A 16,535-nucleotide genomic window follows, 5' to 3' on the forward strand; every position below is an offset into this window, starting at 1 on the left:
CCACCCTTCCTTGAGCGGTGGGGGTATCAGACTGGCATGCACACAAAAGTGGTGCAAGGCAAGTAGCCTTTACCCTCGATGGGCAAGGGAGCCTGCTTCAAGCCTTACCTGGGAGTTACCTAATAGGGATGGGCAACCCCCTGAAACCTCTGTCTACTTTAGATAGAACATTCCATCGAATCTCTTTTTGTGTGTCCCCCTCTATAAAAAAATAAAGAGAATCCGGATGCTCGCTGGCTCTCTTGCTCCTTCCAGTGCTGGAGTTGACCCTTGGGGTCACCGAGCCCAGCCATCCCGCCTTAGAAACTTAGGTTCGTGTGCTGTGTGGTTTCTTCATGCCGTTGTCTTAGTTATTGATACAGCCAGCTCCTTTGAACCCAGTTCATATCGCCAGCCCGACCAGTTGGTGATACAAAAACCTGGCTTCTCTCTGAGATGATAAGTTAGTTCTCTCTTGTCCTTGTCATGCATCTCATTCACAGGTCCTTTATCCGCATGTGACAATGGCACCAGGGCTCAAGATGGTGGAGCAAAAGGCCTTCTCCAGGAGGTTTTGGGGAAGTCTTTCAGTGCATAATGAACCAGTAAATGCAGTGACTCTCAAAAATGCTGGTTCTTTAATGAGGGCATCTAAGGATGGGAGTCCTGTGTAGACACAAAAGAATTCATTGATTCCATCTCACTGGCTTGAAAGGAAAAGCTAAATGTGGCTGTTTTTAGCCTGTTGGGTTACAGTAATGTGGGTGGCATGACTCTGAGCTAGGAGAGCAAAAGTGAGCATGATGTAATCACATCCTCCCTGAAATATTTCCTCTCAGTTGCCATGAGCTTGAAGGTGTTGGCAAATATTTAAGATAAGTGTTCTTGTCTGGTGCTATCTGGAGCTGTGTCCTGAGAGAGATAAATGCAAGAGAGACCATCTCTGGCATAAGCCCATCCCAAAGTGGCATCTCATTTCTATTTGTTGATTTGACCCCCATTTCCCAGTCTTTCTTCCTTTCCAGGTTCCTCATTATAACCACGGCAGTCTGTGTAGACCCCAGAGGCCCTGAGGCTTTGCATCTGCTCTCTGAAAAATTCTGTAGTCCTGGAGTGAACACATCTTTCTGATCTCAGGTCACCGTCAGATGGATTTATATCAGCTGGCCCAAGTGACTGCTTATAAACACACTCTTTGCTCTTAGATCTCTGTGCTTCCTAGACAATAAAGCTTCAAAGAGCAAATAAGGAAGGCTGAATTTATCCTGCCAGATTGAGCTGTAGCCAAATCATAACCACATTCAAATGTGGCCTTCCCAGTTATTAAATAGGACTAACATAAGTACTCGTTATCTGAAATTTTATATATTTAAAAAGAGCCACCAAGTATCGTGAAACTCTTTCTAGCTACTGAGTGATAATAGTAATAATTGGAATTCCCATTCATTTTGTATTTCTTCTCTTAATAAACATTTAATGAGCACCCACTGCATGCAGAACCCTCTGCCAGACACTCATGAGGGTACGGAGACAAACTATCAGCTCTTCCAGGATTTAATATCTACTAATTTAAACAAGTATTGTACTGGAGAGAAAGAGCTAGAAGGTGCCATTAGTGATATTTCCTATTGTTACTGAGCAGTATGTCATAAATACCCCATACCTGTGTGTTGAACAAACAAGCAAGACTGATGCTGCTGATGCTGACCATAGCGGGCTTCCCCCATATGCCTCCTCAGTCATTTGAGAGGCAAAGCCCTGGCTCACCCCCATCCTCCATGTTGGGCTTAATGCATGTGGGTCGTTTGGTGTCTGCCAAAAGCTGGCGGAGTTAATGTCAAGTCTGTTAGTGGGCACTTTGGGGCTTTAATGCAGTCATTTTTAATTCATGAGATTCAAAGGAGACTCTGAAATGGCTGGCTCTCCAGCCTCAACAGACTGGCCTGAGAATTTTGGAGCGGAAGCATTTTGCTAGGAATTGGAGGAGCCACGCCTCAGTTGGGGCAGGGAAAGTGATGACTCACCGGAGCCACTTAGGTTGGGCAGGAAACAGAGGATTCTTTTGTTGCTGTTCTAGGCGGGGCCTGTATTCCCCTGGTAGACAGGTTGCATTAGGATCTTGGCATAAATTTAACTGGCAGCTCTTTCTCTTTCTCGGGTTTTTCCTGGGGATTTGGGGAAAGAGAGTTGAGCAATAGGATGAGATCAAGGAAACAACAGAGGAAGGAAATGAGGTGCTCTTCCAGGTCATTCCCTCAAAGTAGACCAGTCAATCCAAACCGTGGACCCTCGTAGGGACCCAAGTGGAACCATAGGCAGTACAGGACACTCAAGGAATCCTGTCAACACTGTAGAATGTGCATTTGCTTTGGAGCTCAAAGAACCTGGAGAGACACTCCACCAACATATACACTGCCAAGGTTGCAGTTTTCCAGGAACCGCCAGTATTGGGGTTCTTTGATCCTCTTTGATGGCCTCTCCAAAGCCCAGGTGTGGCTGAGGTGGACCTTTAGCTTGGCCATTGTGATTTGAGCTTACTTCCATTCTCTGTATCTCAGAATCCTCTACTGTAAAATAGTGTTAATAGAAGGCAATTATAGGGTCATGAGACTTAATGAATCAAAACATATGAAGCCCCTAGAACAATGAGTAGCTCAGAGTAAGGGCTTATTATATGTTTAGCTATTTTTATGAGGGAATTAAGAGGAGGAAGCACCAGTCAGCCACAGGTACAGACGCTGGTTGTTAAAGTTACAGCTGGAGATAGGTAGCCTGATGTTTTTCTCATTTTAAGAGGCCATAGTAAAAAGATGTTCCTGCAGGAAGTGACTGTTGAGTCCTACTTGGATGTACAGAAATAGTTCTTTCCTTCTTTACCCCTCGGGGTATATTTCCTTGATTATTTAGGTCAGTGCTTCTTAAATGTGAATGGCACAGGAATCACCTGAGGATGTTCATAAAAAAAAAAAACAGACTGTGATTCAGTAGGTCTTGGGAAGCTGAGGTTCTACGTGTATTACAAGCTCCCAGGTGATGCTAATGCTGCTGATTCTCAAACTTTGAATACCAAGGATGTGGCCAGTATAGTCCATAGAACTTTCAGTGATCATGAAAATCTCTGTGTATGTCCCATATAGTAGCCACTTAGCGCTAAGCATATATGACTATGGAACATTTCTGAAATAAGGCTATTGGAAGCTGATGTTTTAAGTGTATCCAATTGAAGTGTTAATAACCACATCTACTTACAGGCTACCTTATTGGACAGCACAGCTCTAGCTCAGCGGGTCAAGGTCACGGTTCTGATCCTTGTGAGAGTTATAATCAGAACTATGGTCAAGACAACATATATGTGCTGAGAGTCTAGCTCAGTGGTATAGCACTTGCCTTGCATGTGTGAGGCTGTGGCTTCAATCCCCAACACTAAGGGGAAAAATATCTTAGTTAAAAATGAAGATTGAGGAAAAACAGTTACATATGGCTCTATCTGGGACATCTGCATGCCCAGAAAATACAATCAACCTTTGTGCTGAATGTCAGTAAAATATTTTTCCTATTTACAGACAAACTTCCTGGTAAAACTGTCTGAATGAGTGGCTTTTCTCACTTGGGCTTAGAGTCACTGTTTGTAGCCTATGTGTTGGTAAAAAAAGAAAAAAAGTATTTAATTAGTGTTTATTCCATGATATCCTCAGCTCATAATTTTTACTTTTTAATTGCTTTTCTTGAATGCAGTGCATGTCCTTGATGACCCTAGAAATAGGTATTCTCTTAATTTAAAAAAGAAATGGAGGGTTGAATAAACTCAAACAAGATAAAAGTTCTTCATTGAGAAATAATAATGTAAGAACCTGAAATGTTTCATAAATAGTAAGTTTTCGTGGATTGAAAATTATATTCAAGTCTTTAGCTTTTTTCTAAGCTTTGATTTCTGCCAGTGCTCTCTTGAATGTGGTGGACATGTCAAGCATCCTGGATGCATGGTTAGGAGACTTACACCCATATCAGTGACAAATAACTGACAAGGATCCAGAATGCAGAGCTGGATTCTGAACAGATTCCTGGTGCTTCAGAATGATATGAAGAGGAAGCCAGCCCTGTTCTGCACTATTAAAAAAAAATTTTTTTTTTTAAAACCAAGGATTGAACTCCAGGGCACTCAATCACTGAGCCACATCCCCAGCCCTATTTTGTATTTTATTTAGAGACAGGGTCTCACTGAGTTGCTTAGTGTCTCATTTTTGCTGAGGTTGGCTTTGAATTTTCACTCCTCCTGCCTCACCCTCCTAAACTGCTGGGATTACGGGCATGCGTCACGGCCCACATGGCTGCACTAAATCTTGATGAGAAATGTGTCAATGCTTTACTAGCTTTTGATATTACATGTACTAGATCAATTTTTATTATCTCCAAGTTACTGTGCTGATTTTACAAATGATTGCATTTTTTAACACTTTGCATTTTTACCATGTGAATATTTACAAGCATGATGGACAACAATTTATATGTAGATATTAAGTAAAGAGCTATTAGATTAATTATGAAAAATCTGTACTTCAATTAAGAATTTCTAATTAAATTTAATAGCAATTAGAACTTGTTAAAACTTTTTTAAAAAATTAATTATTTTTTATTTATTTTAGTTAATTATACAGTAGTATATACTTTGATACATCATATATAGATGGAGTATAATTTCTCATTCTTCTGGTTGTACATGATGTAGAATCCCACTAATCATATAGTTATATTTGCACGTAGGGTAATAATGTCTGATTTATTCTACTATCCTTCCTCCCCTCCCTTTACTCCCCTCTACCTAATTTAGTAACTGTATTATCTAACCCCCCAACACCCCCACCCTTATTGTGAATTAGCATCTATATATCAGAGAAAACATTTGGCCTCTGGTTTTTCGAGATTGGCTTATTTCACTTACCATGATATTTTCCATTTGCATTCATTTACTGGCAAATGCCATAATTTTATTCTTCTTTAAGGCTGAGTAATATTCCATTGTGTACATATACCAGTTTCTTTATCCATTCATCTGTTAAAGGGCATCTAGTTTGGTACCATAGTTTAGCTATGGTGAGTTGAGCTCTATAAACTTTGATATGGCCACATCACTATAATATGTTAATTCTAAGTCCTTTGGATATAAACCGAGAAGTGGGATAGCTATGTCAAATGGTGGTTCCATTCCAAGTTTTCTAAGGAATCTCCATACCACTTTCCATAATGATTGCACCAATTTGCATTCCCACCAGCAATGTATGAATATACCTTTTTCCCTACATCCCCGCTAACATTTATTGTTGTTTGTATTCTTGATAATTGCTGTTCTGACTGGGATGAGATGAAATCTTAGAGTAGTTTTGATTTGCATTTCTCTAATTGCTAAAGATGCTGAACATTTTTTATATATTTGTTGATCGACTGTATTTCTTCTTCTGTGAAGTGTCTATTCAGTTCCTTAGCAATTAGAACTTTAATGCTATTTTTAGGGCAATTAGAGGTATAATACTACTTTTTATTTTACCCCTCCAAGATGTGTGTTTTGAAAAGCACTTGTGTTGAGTAAGAATGAATTGATTTTTGCTCAAGGACAAAATTGAGTTTCCTGCCATGGTGAATAGTGAAAAGAACCCTTGATGATAAGAAAGGGACAATCCTGTGCTGGTTCTATACAGCATCTTTTAGAGTCGTATCTTTGCATTGTGAGTTCCATACAAAAGTATATTTAGGGAACAGGAGAAGGCAGAACATAGAAGGAGACAAATAGCCAAGGTTTTGAGAAATATAAGAACCGTGGAATAAGAAACAAGAGTGTGAGATTAACAAAGAAAGAAAGCTGACAGATTGAATAAGAGAAAACCATTGTGATCATTTGAGAATATTTTAAAATTCACTGCTGTAAATTAGTGGACTCAGATTGAAAATGACATGTTGAAATATACAGTAGCTAAGAGATAAAAGCATAACTGTTGGGTAGAACTTGACATAGGAAATGCCATTTTGAAACATGTCCTCCATCCTAAAACAAGAGGCACATAACTCTTACTCAGTTTTACCCTACACCCCATCAATACCCCATCATCAGGTAAAGAAACCCCAAACACTCCATGATCATAAGAAAGGAAATGGTTTCCTGGGGCTGAAATCCTGAAAACACCTGGTTCCTATGAAGGTGACACCACAAGAACCCTTCCCTGACAACCCTCTAGCAACACACTAACCACAAAAAATCTCCCCTCCCACACTCCTCTACATCTACCCCAGGCTGCAAGTGGAAGGCTGATCTCAGTCTCCACTGAGCTCTCCTCTGCTGGTTTGTCCCCAGTAAACCTGTGTGACTGTTGAGCCTCCTCTCCCCTCTTTATTTCCTTCATTCCCTTCTTTCCTTCAATAACAACATGTTTTTCTTTAAGTTCTTCCCATTGGTGAACTAAGAGATGCCAATGAGGTTGTCTGCGTGGCAACACAGACTTGAAATGTTAGAAATTCACACGAACAATTATTTTCTTTACTTATGCCAATGCCTAGATTGCTGCCTTTCCCGGGAAATTGGTGAATAGACCTTTGTCTCATGTGTGCTTGAGACACACACAGCCTTTTGTTGAAGACTCTGAGTGGGAAGGAACAAGTGTGTGTGTGTGTTGTAGAAGCTAATGGAAGCAGTTTTAGGACAGTTCTTAATTCAAATAAATACTTTTTGCTAGAGTCCCTGGACAGGTCCCAAATTATGGACTCCTACCTAAGCATATTTTTTCAAGAAAGCATCCCTGCCTCCACGTGAAGCCCAAAGCTAAGAGCTTCCTGCCTACTGCCTACCCTTCCCACACTGGAGCTACTTGTCATAGGCATTTCCATTGCCCAGGGCCGTGAGTGATCATTGTAGTTCTAGCCAGCTTCATATATTGAAAATGTGATCAGAGGGATAAAAAGCAATAAAAAAGTATCATGAGGGGCTGGGGTTGTGGCTCAGTGGTAGAGCGCTTGCCTAGCACGTGTAAGGCACATAAAAATGAATAAATAAAATAAAGTCTATCAACAACTAAAAAAATGTTAAGAAGGCATCATGATTATTTAATCAATGAGAGAAAATAATGGTACTTGGTCAGGATTCTTTTGGCTGGAGTGACAGATCCCCAACTCAATCAAGTTTTACACACAAAAAAAATTTAGTCAAGAAGACTTACTTATGGAACTCAAGGAGAGAAAAGAGGTAGGGCCTCTGGAAGGGATGGATGCAGGATTCAGATCCTCTTGGGGCTCTGCAGAGTGTACTTCCTTTCTCCCCTCACTCATCTCCACCAGGCCTTAATCCCAGGCTTGCTCCAAGCTCAGAGGTCCCTAACAGAGTTGGAATTCCTCCTTATTTCCTCCCAAAGGCTTGTCATATCAGGAAGGGTGTTTAAGTACTGAGTCTCCACTCCCCATTACTCTGGGGTGACTACCCTTTTCTTTCCTCCAAGAATCCCTGTAAATTACAAGGCAAAGCTTCTGCCCAGAGCCTAATGGAATTTCTGTGCCTGTTTCCTCTGCCTGCTGAAATCCCAATTCACTTTTCAATGTCCATCTCAAATATGTAGAATCTTGCCGAATTTTTCCATCCCAAATTAATCCGTTCTTCCTTTGTGGGCCCCCAGCACTTTGTCTACACTCTAAGTATGTGATTAATCTTTTAATCTCCTCTCCACAGTGCTGGGGACAGCCAGCTTTGGCAGCTAGTAGGCGCTTAAGAATTTATATACCACCTTCATGTCAACAAGTCTAGGGATTGGCAGAGGCCTTGTGCTCAAGTCATTGTTAAATCAAACAAGGAAGAAGCTATTATGTTGTGTAGATGCATTATTCTTGAAAAAAAAAAAGTTAAAATAATGACTCAAAAGACCATTGAAAAAACAGTGTTTTGCTTTATTCTCAGTATTCTCATTCATGTTAAACATTCCAAGCACCAGGTTTTCTTTCAAAGTCAGTTTAGACTGGCTCCTAGTTTGTTACTTTAAGATAGCTTTTGATCCTAAGTTAATCAGGAACCACATCCCTCTTAGTTAAGCTTCAAAGGGTGGGATGTAGGGAAAATGCATCTTTTGTTTGTTTTTACAAAAGTTTTCTCTTTGAAATTTGTTTGTCTCTGATGTCTAGGGGTTTCTAGTGAGAAACAATACACTAAAAGACAATCAGCTTCCACCTTTGCCATCAAAGTCCCTTCTCATTATCTGAGACTTTTGCATCACTCCAAACAGCTCAAGCTGTGCTCTGTTCCCTTCTGTCTGTGCTTTCCTAGGCATGGCCACCATCAGGGTCAGACGTTGCCCCCACAGGCCTTAGAGATTAATGGACAGACAGGTACTCTCTCCCCTTGTCAGGAGGTGGACAAGGGGGCACTTTTCTTTGGCAGGCACTCCAAGGGGTGTGTTACCACTCTGAGGTACACTCACTATTGTTCCCTGCCCCAAAGTCAATGAACTGTATTTTCCTCCACGCAAACTCATTGTGCTAAAAGGACTTGCTTTTTCCTTAATGCTGAACATGGTGGTCTCTGCACATCTGTCTTCAGGGGCCTTGGCACCAAATGCCTCAATTGAGGAGGTGGTACCTCCGCAGTGGGAGTAAAAAGTCTCCTCTTTGCTTCTGGCAACCTTTTTTCAGAGTGTTCTGAAAAGTCTTTGTACCTAATAAGTCAGGCTAAATTGCTTTTTATCCCTACGACAGCATTTTCAACATTATAGCTCTTGGTAGATATTAACTAGGAACAATATAAGTAGGACTGTGGAGCAGGGTCAGTTAGTGTTTATGTTTAATTTGTTGGAGTATTATATGGAGTTTTTTTCTTTTTATCATTTTATTGTTGTCTGGCTGAATCACAAACCTTAGCTATTCAGTAAAGAACAAAGCAGGACCAGTTTCCTGATCCACTTAATAACAAACCCTGGGTCTGCATTCTCCCTCCCTCCCTCCTAGTCTGAGAGATCAATTTTAAAAGCTAAAAAACAAAACAAAACAAAACAAAAAATACCCCACTAAGTTTAAACAGAAAATAATTCATTAAAAAAAAGACATATGAGTGTCTGTTAAAAAAAAAATAAAACCTGAAAATTTGACTAAAAAGAGATTCTATGTGTAAAGCTGCCTGAGGAAGGTTGTCAATTTTTCTTCTTTGTTTTAGGTAATAGTGATCCAGGTTTCTCTCTGGAATATGAATTTCAACATCATTATTAGTTGGATTTATGTTCTCTTCACCATTAATAAGCAATTCTGCTTTCTATACACTTTTAACATTTATATTCAGACAGCTCAAGAATACACTATATTTCTGATATTCTCATCTTCCTTCTAAAACCTACCTAAGAAAACTACAGTTATGGATGTGTAGAAGATTTCAGGGTTTTAAATACGGCTCATTACTGTAATGAGAAAAATAAATCATCAAGGACATGGTTAAGGTAAGAAAAGGACATTCTATTGGGATCATCATTCCACAAAATTTTATTTCAAAATTACCTTAAATATTTCAAAGGGAATTAGAGTTTATTTCTTTGTTTTGGTGGTGGTGCTGGGAATTGAACCTAGTTAGGCCTTGCCTATGCTAAGCACCCACTGTATCATAGAACTATACTCCTAACCCCCTGGATGCCATCGCCTAAAATAGTCCCAATATTGTGTGAACATAGGTTGTTTTTGTTTTTTTTTTTCAGTCTTCAATTTCAAACTTACCAATCTGATCTACAAATGGCAGTGAAGTCATTTGTCTGTAGTTGACCCAACAATAGCCACCTCTGAAATTCCTGAATATCCAATTAAAAGATTCCTACAACTTTCCTAATGCTCCTTACCTCCAGCCAATCCTGCATACATATAGAGTTGTGATCTCCCCAGAAAAACAGCCCCCTCTATAAACTGTTTGTCCCAATCTACCTCATATTATTGTTCTTTGTGTACAGTCCTGTATTCGTCACTTTTTCATGGCTAACACAAAATAACTGGATTAATCAGCTTAAAAGGAGGAAAGGTTTATTTTGGTTCACAGTTTGAGGTTTCAGTCTATGGTTGCTTGGCCTTACTGCTGAGTACCTGCTGTTGAGCCCATGGCAACTGGGAAACAAAAGACAAGGGAAGAGCAGAGTCCTAATATCTCTTCCAGGAGCACACTCCTAATGACTTACCCATCTGACTCTAGGCCCAATTCCTAAAGGTCCCACTGCCTCCCCATAATACCACAGACTGGGCACCAAGCCCTTAGCACAGGGGCTAAGATCTTCTAGTAAGCTATCTGCTTTTGAGGGCAGGAACTGTGTCTTACTCATTTGTTTGATACCTTCCACGGTGACTGGTAAATTGAAAAAGAAATGAAATACTTGCCAAATTTAACTGATTTGAATGCTCCACAAAATTCCATGATTTCCATTGTAATCTTTAGCAGTAACACTTTTCCTTTAAAATTACTGAAAAACAGGATAAAGTCTTAGGAAAGACATGGTAATCACATACATGACATTTGCCTTTTTGTCTTCCTATCATTTTTTATAAATATTTTTACATAGAACCTCCACCTTGGTACCTCATTGGGCCTGCTCAGGGCATCAGAACTAGTGTCTTTTGTGTGCATTTATTTGTTTCAAATTTATTTTATACTGCTTTTATTTTGGAACGAATACATGCCATTCAAGAAAAAGTTAGAAATAGAGGTAAGTGAAATAAAAGTCCTCAATAAATCTGCTACCAAGGTAGGATAATGTGGACAACCTTCTTATTATGAATATACTGAGTTTTATTTTTGTTTTTCTGAATGATTGTGTCAGAAAACCTCTGTATAGAGAGAGATAACATCTTCACTGGCACAGATCTTTGTCCTGTGACTATCAATTGAGTTGCTCTCTGTTTTGCACCAGTAATAGATAGGGCAATCTTGATGCTGAATTCAGAGTTTAAGTGGATCTCTTTTGATTTCACAGAGCTGCCCCTCCCTCCCAAACCCCTTTCCATTTCCAGTGGTAGGTATAACTTTGTTTGGGGAAAGCACAGCATTCAGAGATTGTGTAAAAACCATCTGACTTAGCAGTGTTAGCTTAGTGTTGCTCTCTGCAGCAAATTTAGGTCTTCTCACCTCAGCACACTGAATGGGCTTTGGAGAACAAAGGTTGAGTACAAGAGTCTTCATTAAGAAGAGTTGTTAGCATCCAATGTGGGGTACATATGAAGCTTAGGCAAATATATGGACCAATGGGGGATCATACCCAAAGTGGTGGAAAAAACATTTTCAGCCAAACTCTGATAGGCTAGCCTTGAGCGACTGAGAGGATTCAAGAAGCAATGAGGCAGGAGATGACTCAGAAACAACAGTGTAAAGGGCTTAGTACTTAATCACTTGAAGGATTCAGACACTTGGAGGTGGTAGGAGTCCTTAAGGGGATGTTGTTAGTCTGCCTGGAAACAGAGGATGAAGGTACTTATTCCAGCAACCAACTACCAAATGAAAAAGGCTATATTTGCATCCCAAAGTGGGAAAGCAAATTACACCATGTGTGACTGTGTGTGTAATTTTTATTGAGGGCAGCACATTAACTGGTGTTAATTGTATTAGTTCAGGAAATTTTGAACATGGAAGAGAGAGCAAAGGAAACATGTTTCTTGGTAAAATGGGCTTTCTCACCTCTCTTAAGCATCCAACTATTTTACTGATTTATCAGGTCAGCTCCATTCTATCACATAAGGTTGGAGAGAAATACGAAAAAGGACTACAAAAGATATGGGTACCATGGGCTGGGGTTGTGGCTCAGTGGTAGAGCACTCGACTGGCACGTGAGAGGCACTGGGTTCAATTCTCAGCACCACATAAAAATAATTAAAGTAAGGGGTCTGGGGATAGCTCAGTTGGCAGAGTGCTTGCCTTGCATGCACAAGGGCCTGGGTTTGATCCCCAGCACCACACACATAATAATAATAATAATAATAATAATAATAATAATAATAATAATAATAATAATAATAAATGTACTGTGTCTATCTACAATTAAAGAAAAAAATATTAAAATTAAAAAAACAAGAATTACCAAGAAAAAAGGAGCAGGAGCTTTTAGAATCAAATAAGTTGTGGAAACCCCTAGAGTCAAGAAGACTTAAGTCTAACACCTCATACTCTATTAGGTAACAGCAACTTAATAACTTTAGCCTCTTCTTACTCACAAGCTTAATATTTCATTTTTGCTAAAATTTTGAAACTTTTAAAATGAAAATATCCAAATATAAATCAAAGTAGAACACTTGGAGGTGTTGTAGGACTCAATCCCTTGCTAGGCCAGTCTATGCAGCAGAGGGAGGGTGGCTGGTAGTGGCTGGAGGCCTCACTTTGGGAAATTGTTCTTCTGCTCTGTGGCCACCAGCCTTCCTCCCTGGTCCTCCACCCACTATGGATGCTGCTCCTTAGGCACCTCTATGAGTCCAGACTAAACCCACAAGCCAAAGCACTGCCCTCCCCTAGGAACCCAACAGCCACATCTCTGGCCAACTAGCCACATAGGCTCCCTTATCCTGCTTGGATTCCTTAGTAACACAACACCACCATGATTCAGCCAGAACAGAACAGGTCTCTTTGGCACAAATCACCATGTTGACAATGCCACTGGCCAGATCAACATGTGACAAGTGTCTGGCAGGAACCTAAGTCTCTGTTCCAACACAAGCTTGTGCTTTTGTTATCTATTTCCTTTCAGGGACTTTTACTAGGCATGAGAATGTTAGAGAAAACCCATGATTATAGCTAGTCATGCCCATAGCCAATCTCACAAAGTGATAAATCACCTTGTACGTGCTGACTTTGACCCTGAATGCACTTGTCCACCTGGTATGTTCCAGTCTAACAGTACCTTAACTCCCTATATGGTGTGTCCTGTGGGTTGGGGTGTGCAGAAGGGACCCAGAAGGAGAATGAGGGGTGTGCTCAGGGTACCTTCTCCGATGTGCTTTCAGAGAAGGAGGATGAAATGAAAGCATACAATGACTGAGTCAGAACCTGGTGGTGACCAAGAAACCAAGGAAACAACCTCTGTGGCACATTCCTGTCCTTTTTCAGCAGAATCCCACTTTCCCCAGGCACAGTCATCTTCTTATGCCCCGAGCACATGAAATCCATTCTCCCGTTCATGTTCCTAGGGACATGAACTCAACAGAATCCAACTCTTCTGCCTCTTAGACCAAAAGTACCAAGTGGCATCCAGTTACAGAGAAGCTCTGCAAGAAGGGAGGAGCTTTGAACCAGACCCTTGGAGCCCCCAGGGAGTCAACTACCAGAAGGGTCTTACCACAGGCACATCCAGGGAGGTCATCCAGGGGGCAGAAGTCCAGCATGACCATCAAAGGCCCAAAAGAAGCCATCTCAGGCCTGAGCCACACAAGCATTTGGACACCAATGGACATTCCCCATAGATGATTGAGCTTTTCCTGCTGGTGGTGCATGTGGTGATACTGTGAAGTATCTAGAAAAGCTCCAGGACTCGACAAAGGGTCCCTGGCAGGATCCCACACCATTGAGGAAAACGCAGGACTGAAAAAAAAATCCATGACTCCAACCCAGAACTGGGAGAAGCGGGTCCAATGCAACTGCTGGGGTATTGAAATCCTGAATCTTGCAGAAACGCAAGTGGAAAGACTGTGGAAGGATATCTGTCAGTTTCTGTGCAATTCCAAGAGAGGGAAATGACTTCTTTCTTTTTCTTTCTTTCTTTGCTTCTCTCTCTCTCTCTCTCTCTCTCTCTCTCTCTCTCTCTCTCTCTCTCTCTCTCTCCCTCTCTCTCTTTCTCCCACACACACACACACACACCTCCTTTCTTGTACTGGGGATTGAACTCAGGGGCACTCAACTCCTGAGCCACATCCTCAGCCCTCTTTTGTATTTTATTTAGAGGCAGGGTCTCCCTGAGTTGCTTAGCGCCTTGCTTTTGCTGAGGCTGGCTTTGAACTAGTGTTCCTCCTGCCGCTTTCTCAAAGGACACACGGTGGAACTTGAACAGGCCTAGGCACTTCTGCTGCATAGGACCATCCAATAATCCCAAGGCCAATGTCACCCAATTAGCGCCCAGCTCCAGCACTGGCACAGTGAGGTCGTGGAGAAGATTCCTAGACTAATGAAAGACACCACCCAGCTGGAAACTGACAACCCCCCTCCCCAACTTAGCCTGTGCCCCATCCCTAGTTCTAATATGAAACTTGAGAATTCCACTCTCCTGATGGTGAGGCCATCCTTGTTATTACAAGATCAAGTTCTTCCTGGATGAGTCCAAGCCCCTTTTCCACTCTGATTCCCTCCGCCCGCGGCAGCTCAGCAGAACCAGCTCCTTCATTACTGGATAGAAGAAGAACCCAGTATATGCTTTGGTCCCTTTGACCTGCAGCCTCTTTACTGGGACATTCCACATTCTGAATTCTGAGGCGTCTGTGGTTGATTGAAGAGATTCCTGGGGCTGAGGAGAAACTGGAACAACTATTAGAGATTGTTGGAGTCTAGAGTAAAAGGCCAGCCAGACCCTCCTGGACTGTGTTCATAGCCCTCTCCCTGACCTATTGTAGCACATAGGGATGCTCCATTCTGGAAATCAACTGGCAGAAATCAAGTGGCAGGGTGGTTCTGTTTCTTAAAATTGTAGTGGCATTCCATGAATTCTATAAGTAGTCTTCATTTTTCAAAATCCATAGCTACTTTCAAATAGATGTATATGTGTGTATACATATATATAATTATTATTTTATTATTTTTGCTCTCCACAAATGTCCTTTAGGACATTGTAAATATTATATTATTATAATATTATGAAATATTATCTTTATAATATTATCATAAAATATAATGGTTTGATTATTATTCAAAATAATAATCTTATTGGTTTTTTTTCCTTTAGGATTAAGAAAATTTAAGACCATGTTGAGTGCTGTGAGGCAATTAGACTCTTTATATAGTCTTGTTATATAGTTCATACTCATGGCTGAAACTTGACCACACTCTTGTGATTGTACTGTTTTCACCTGGACACTGTGTAGAATGCTTAATTATTTCTGCTCCTCTTGATGTTCATATGTTTTGGGCTGGAGAAATGAAATCCTCAAGCCATCAGGACTTGCTATTTCAGTGGCTTGAGAAGTGAGCCACTCAAGAACTTTATCTTTTAGGAATTGCGAGGTTCTGGAACACACTGCTGAGTTTTGGAAAGTCAAAAATGAGTGCCAGCAGCCCCTTTGCCATAGAGAATCTGCACAAATTTCCTTTAATGAATGTCTTTTTTTAAAAAAAATATAAACATAATCAATAGCTCCAGTCTGCCCTCAAGGCCTTTGTCTTACTGGGTTTCCTTCATCATTCAATCACTTTAATTAAGAATGGCTACACCTATTAAGAACTCTTATCTAATTTATTTGCAGCTGTACTCCCATCTATAAATCTACCCTCTAATGCTCAGTTGCCAGATTCTAATGCGAAGGTGCTATGTACTCCCTTTGTGTGGCTAGAGTTTGTGGGGGGGAGGTGAGGGATAAGAGAAATGCTTCACATATACTAATTTATTAATAAATATTAGGCATTTTATTTTTTTAAGGTATAATTAACTCCCATATTTCCCTCAATTTCAAAAATTATCTATGACATAATTTGTCATCCAACAATTATCTTGAAGCAAATCCAGACTTCACTTTATACATATACATATACAAATATCTACATACATAATTATTTTTAAACATAAACAATACCATCATTTAAAAATTAATACTAATTCTTTAAGATCGAATATTTAGTCAAAGTTCAACTTTTCCTGATTATGTTATAATTTTTGTACAATATCTTTAAGCTTTATGTTATTGATAGTCTACAGTCTTTTAAAAATCTTTAAAAATTTATCATCAAGTATGCACGTCTTGAGCTCTCACCATTTACTAGCTTTGCACTGAACACAATGAGCTTACTTCCCATGCTGAGGAGGGATGAGAAATGGGAGCAGATAGGCAAGATGGGGCCAGACCCCAGAGAATTCTAAAAACTACAGTAGAGAACTTTAAACTTGATTTGGTAAAGAATGGAAAACTTTTGAAGTTTTCCCCACTCCTTTCCTCAGGCTTTTGAAGGTTTTTGAGCTTTAGGGTCTCAAATGAACCTCGACCTCTCTAGTGAATCACCTCTCACAATGCCTGAGTTCTTGGAAGGTTTGGAGAGCAAGTGGGGTAAAGAACATTCTAATCAAACCTCAGTTGTGATGCTGAAAGTATAAAAATTTTAGTTAGTTTACAGAAACTTGTGTTTACAGTCAACTGATTATAAGACTGATATTCTGCAAAGCAGAGGATATACATGTGCATATAATTATATTTCAGTAATCAATAAAAGATTTTAATTAAAGCTTTTAAAATGATAAAATAGCCATAAACATACTATAAACCAAGAGCAATCTTGATGGCCAAGAAAGATTTAGTGAAAGCAATTAATTCTGAAGACTTGAAAACCAAAGTTTTTCTGACATTTTATAAGTATGCATTTAGCATTTTAAAATTGTCTTAATCAATAATAT

General features: G+C 40.1%; 2 pseudogenes; both read left to right on the forward strand.

Moving 5' to 3' along the window:
* The first annotated feature begins 226 nt into the window (after positions 1 to 226).
* On the forward strand, positions 227 to 13,238 carry LOC144367611 (tumor necrosis factor receptor superfamily member 21 pseudogene; annotated as a pseudogene).
* A 305-nt stretch (positions 13,239 to 13,543) lies between these two features.
* On the forward strand, positions 13,544 to 14,550 carry LOC144367612 (tumor necrosis factor receptor superfamily member 21 pseudogene; annotated as a pseudogene).
* The last annotated feature ends 1,985 nt before the right edge of the window (positions 14,551 to 16,535 follow it).

Source organism: Ictidomys tridecemlineatus, chromosome 10, assembly GCF_052094955.1.
Source record: "Ictidomys tridecemlineatus isolate mIctTri1 chromosome 10, mIctTri1.hap1, whole genome shotgun sequence".
NCBI lineage: Eukaryota > Metazoa > Chordata > Mammalia > Rodentia > Sciuridae > Ictidomys > Ictidomys tridecemlineatus.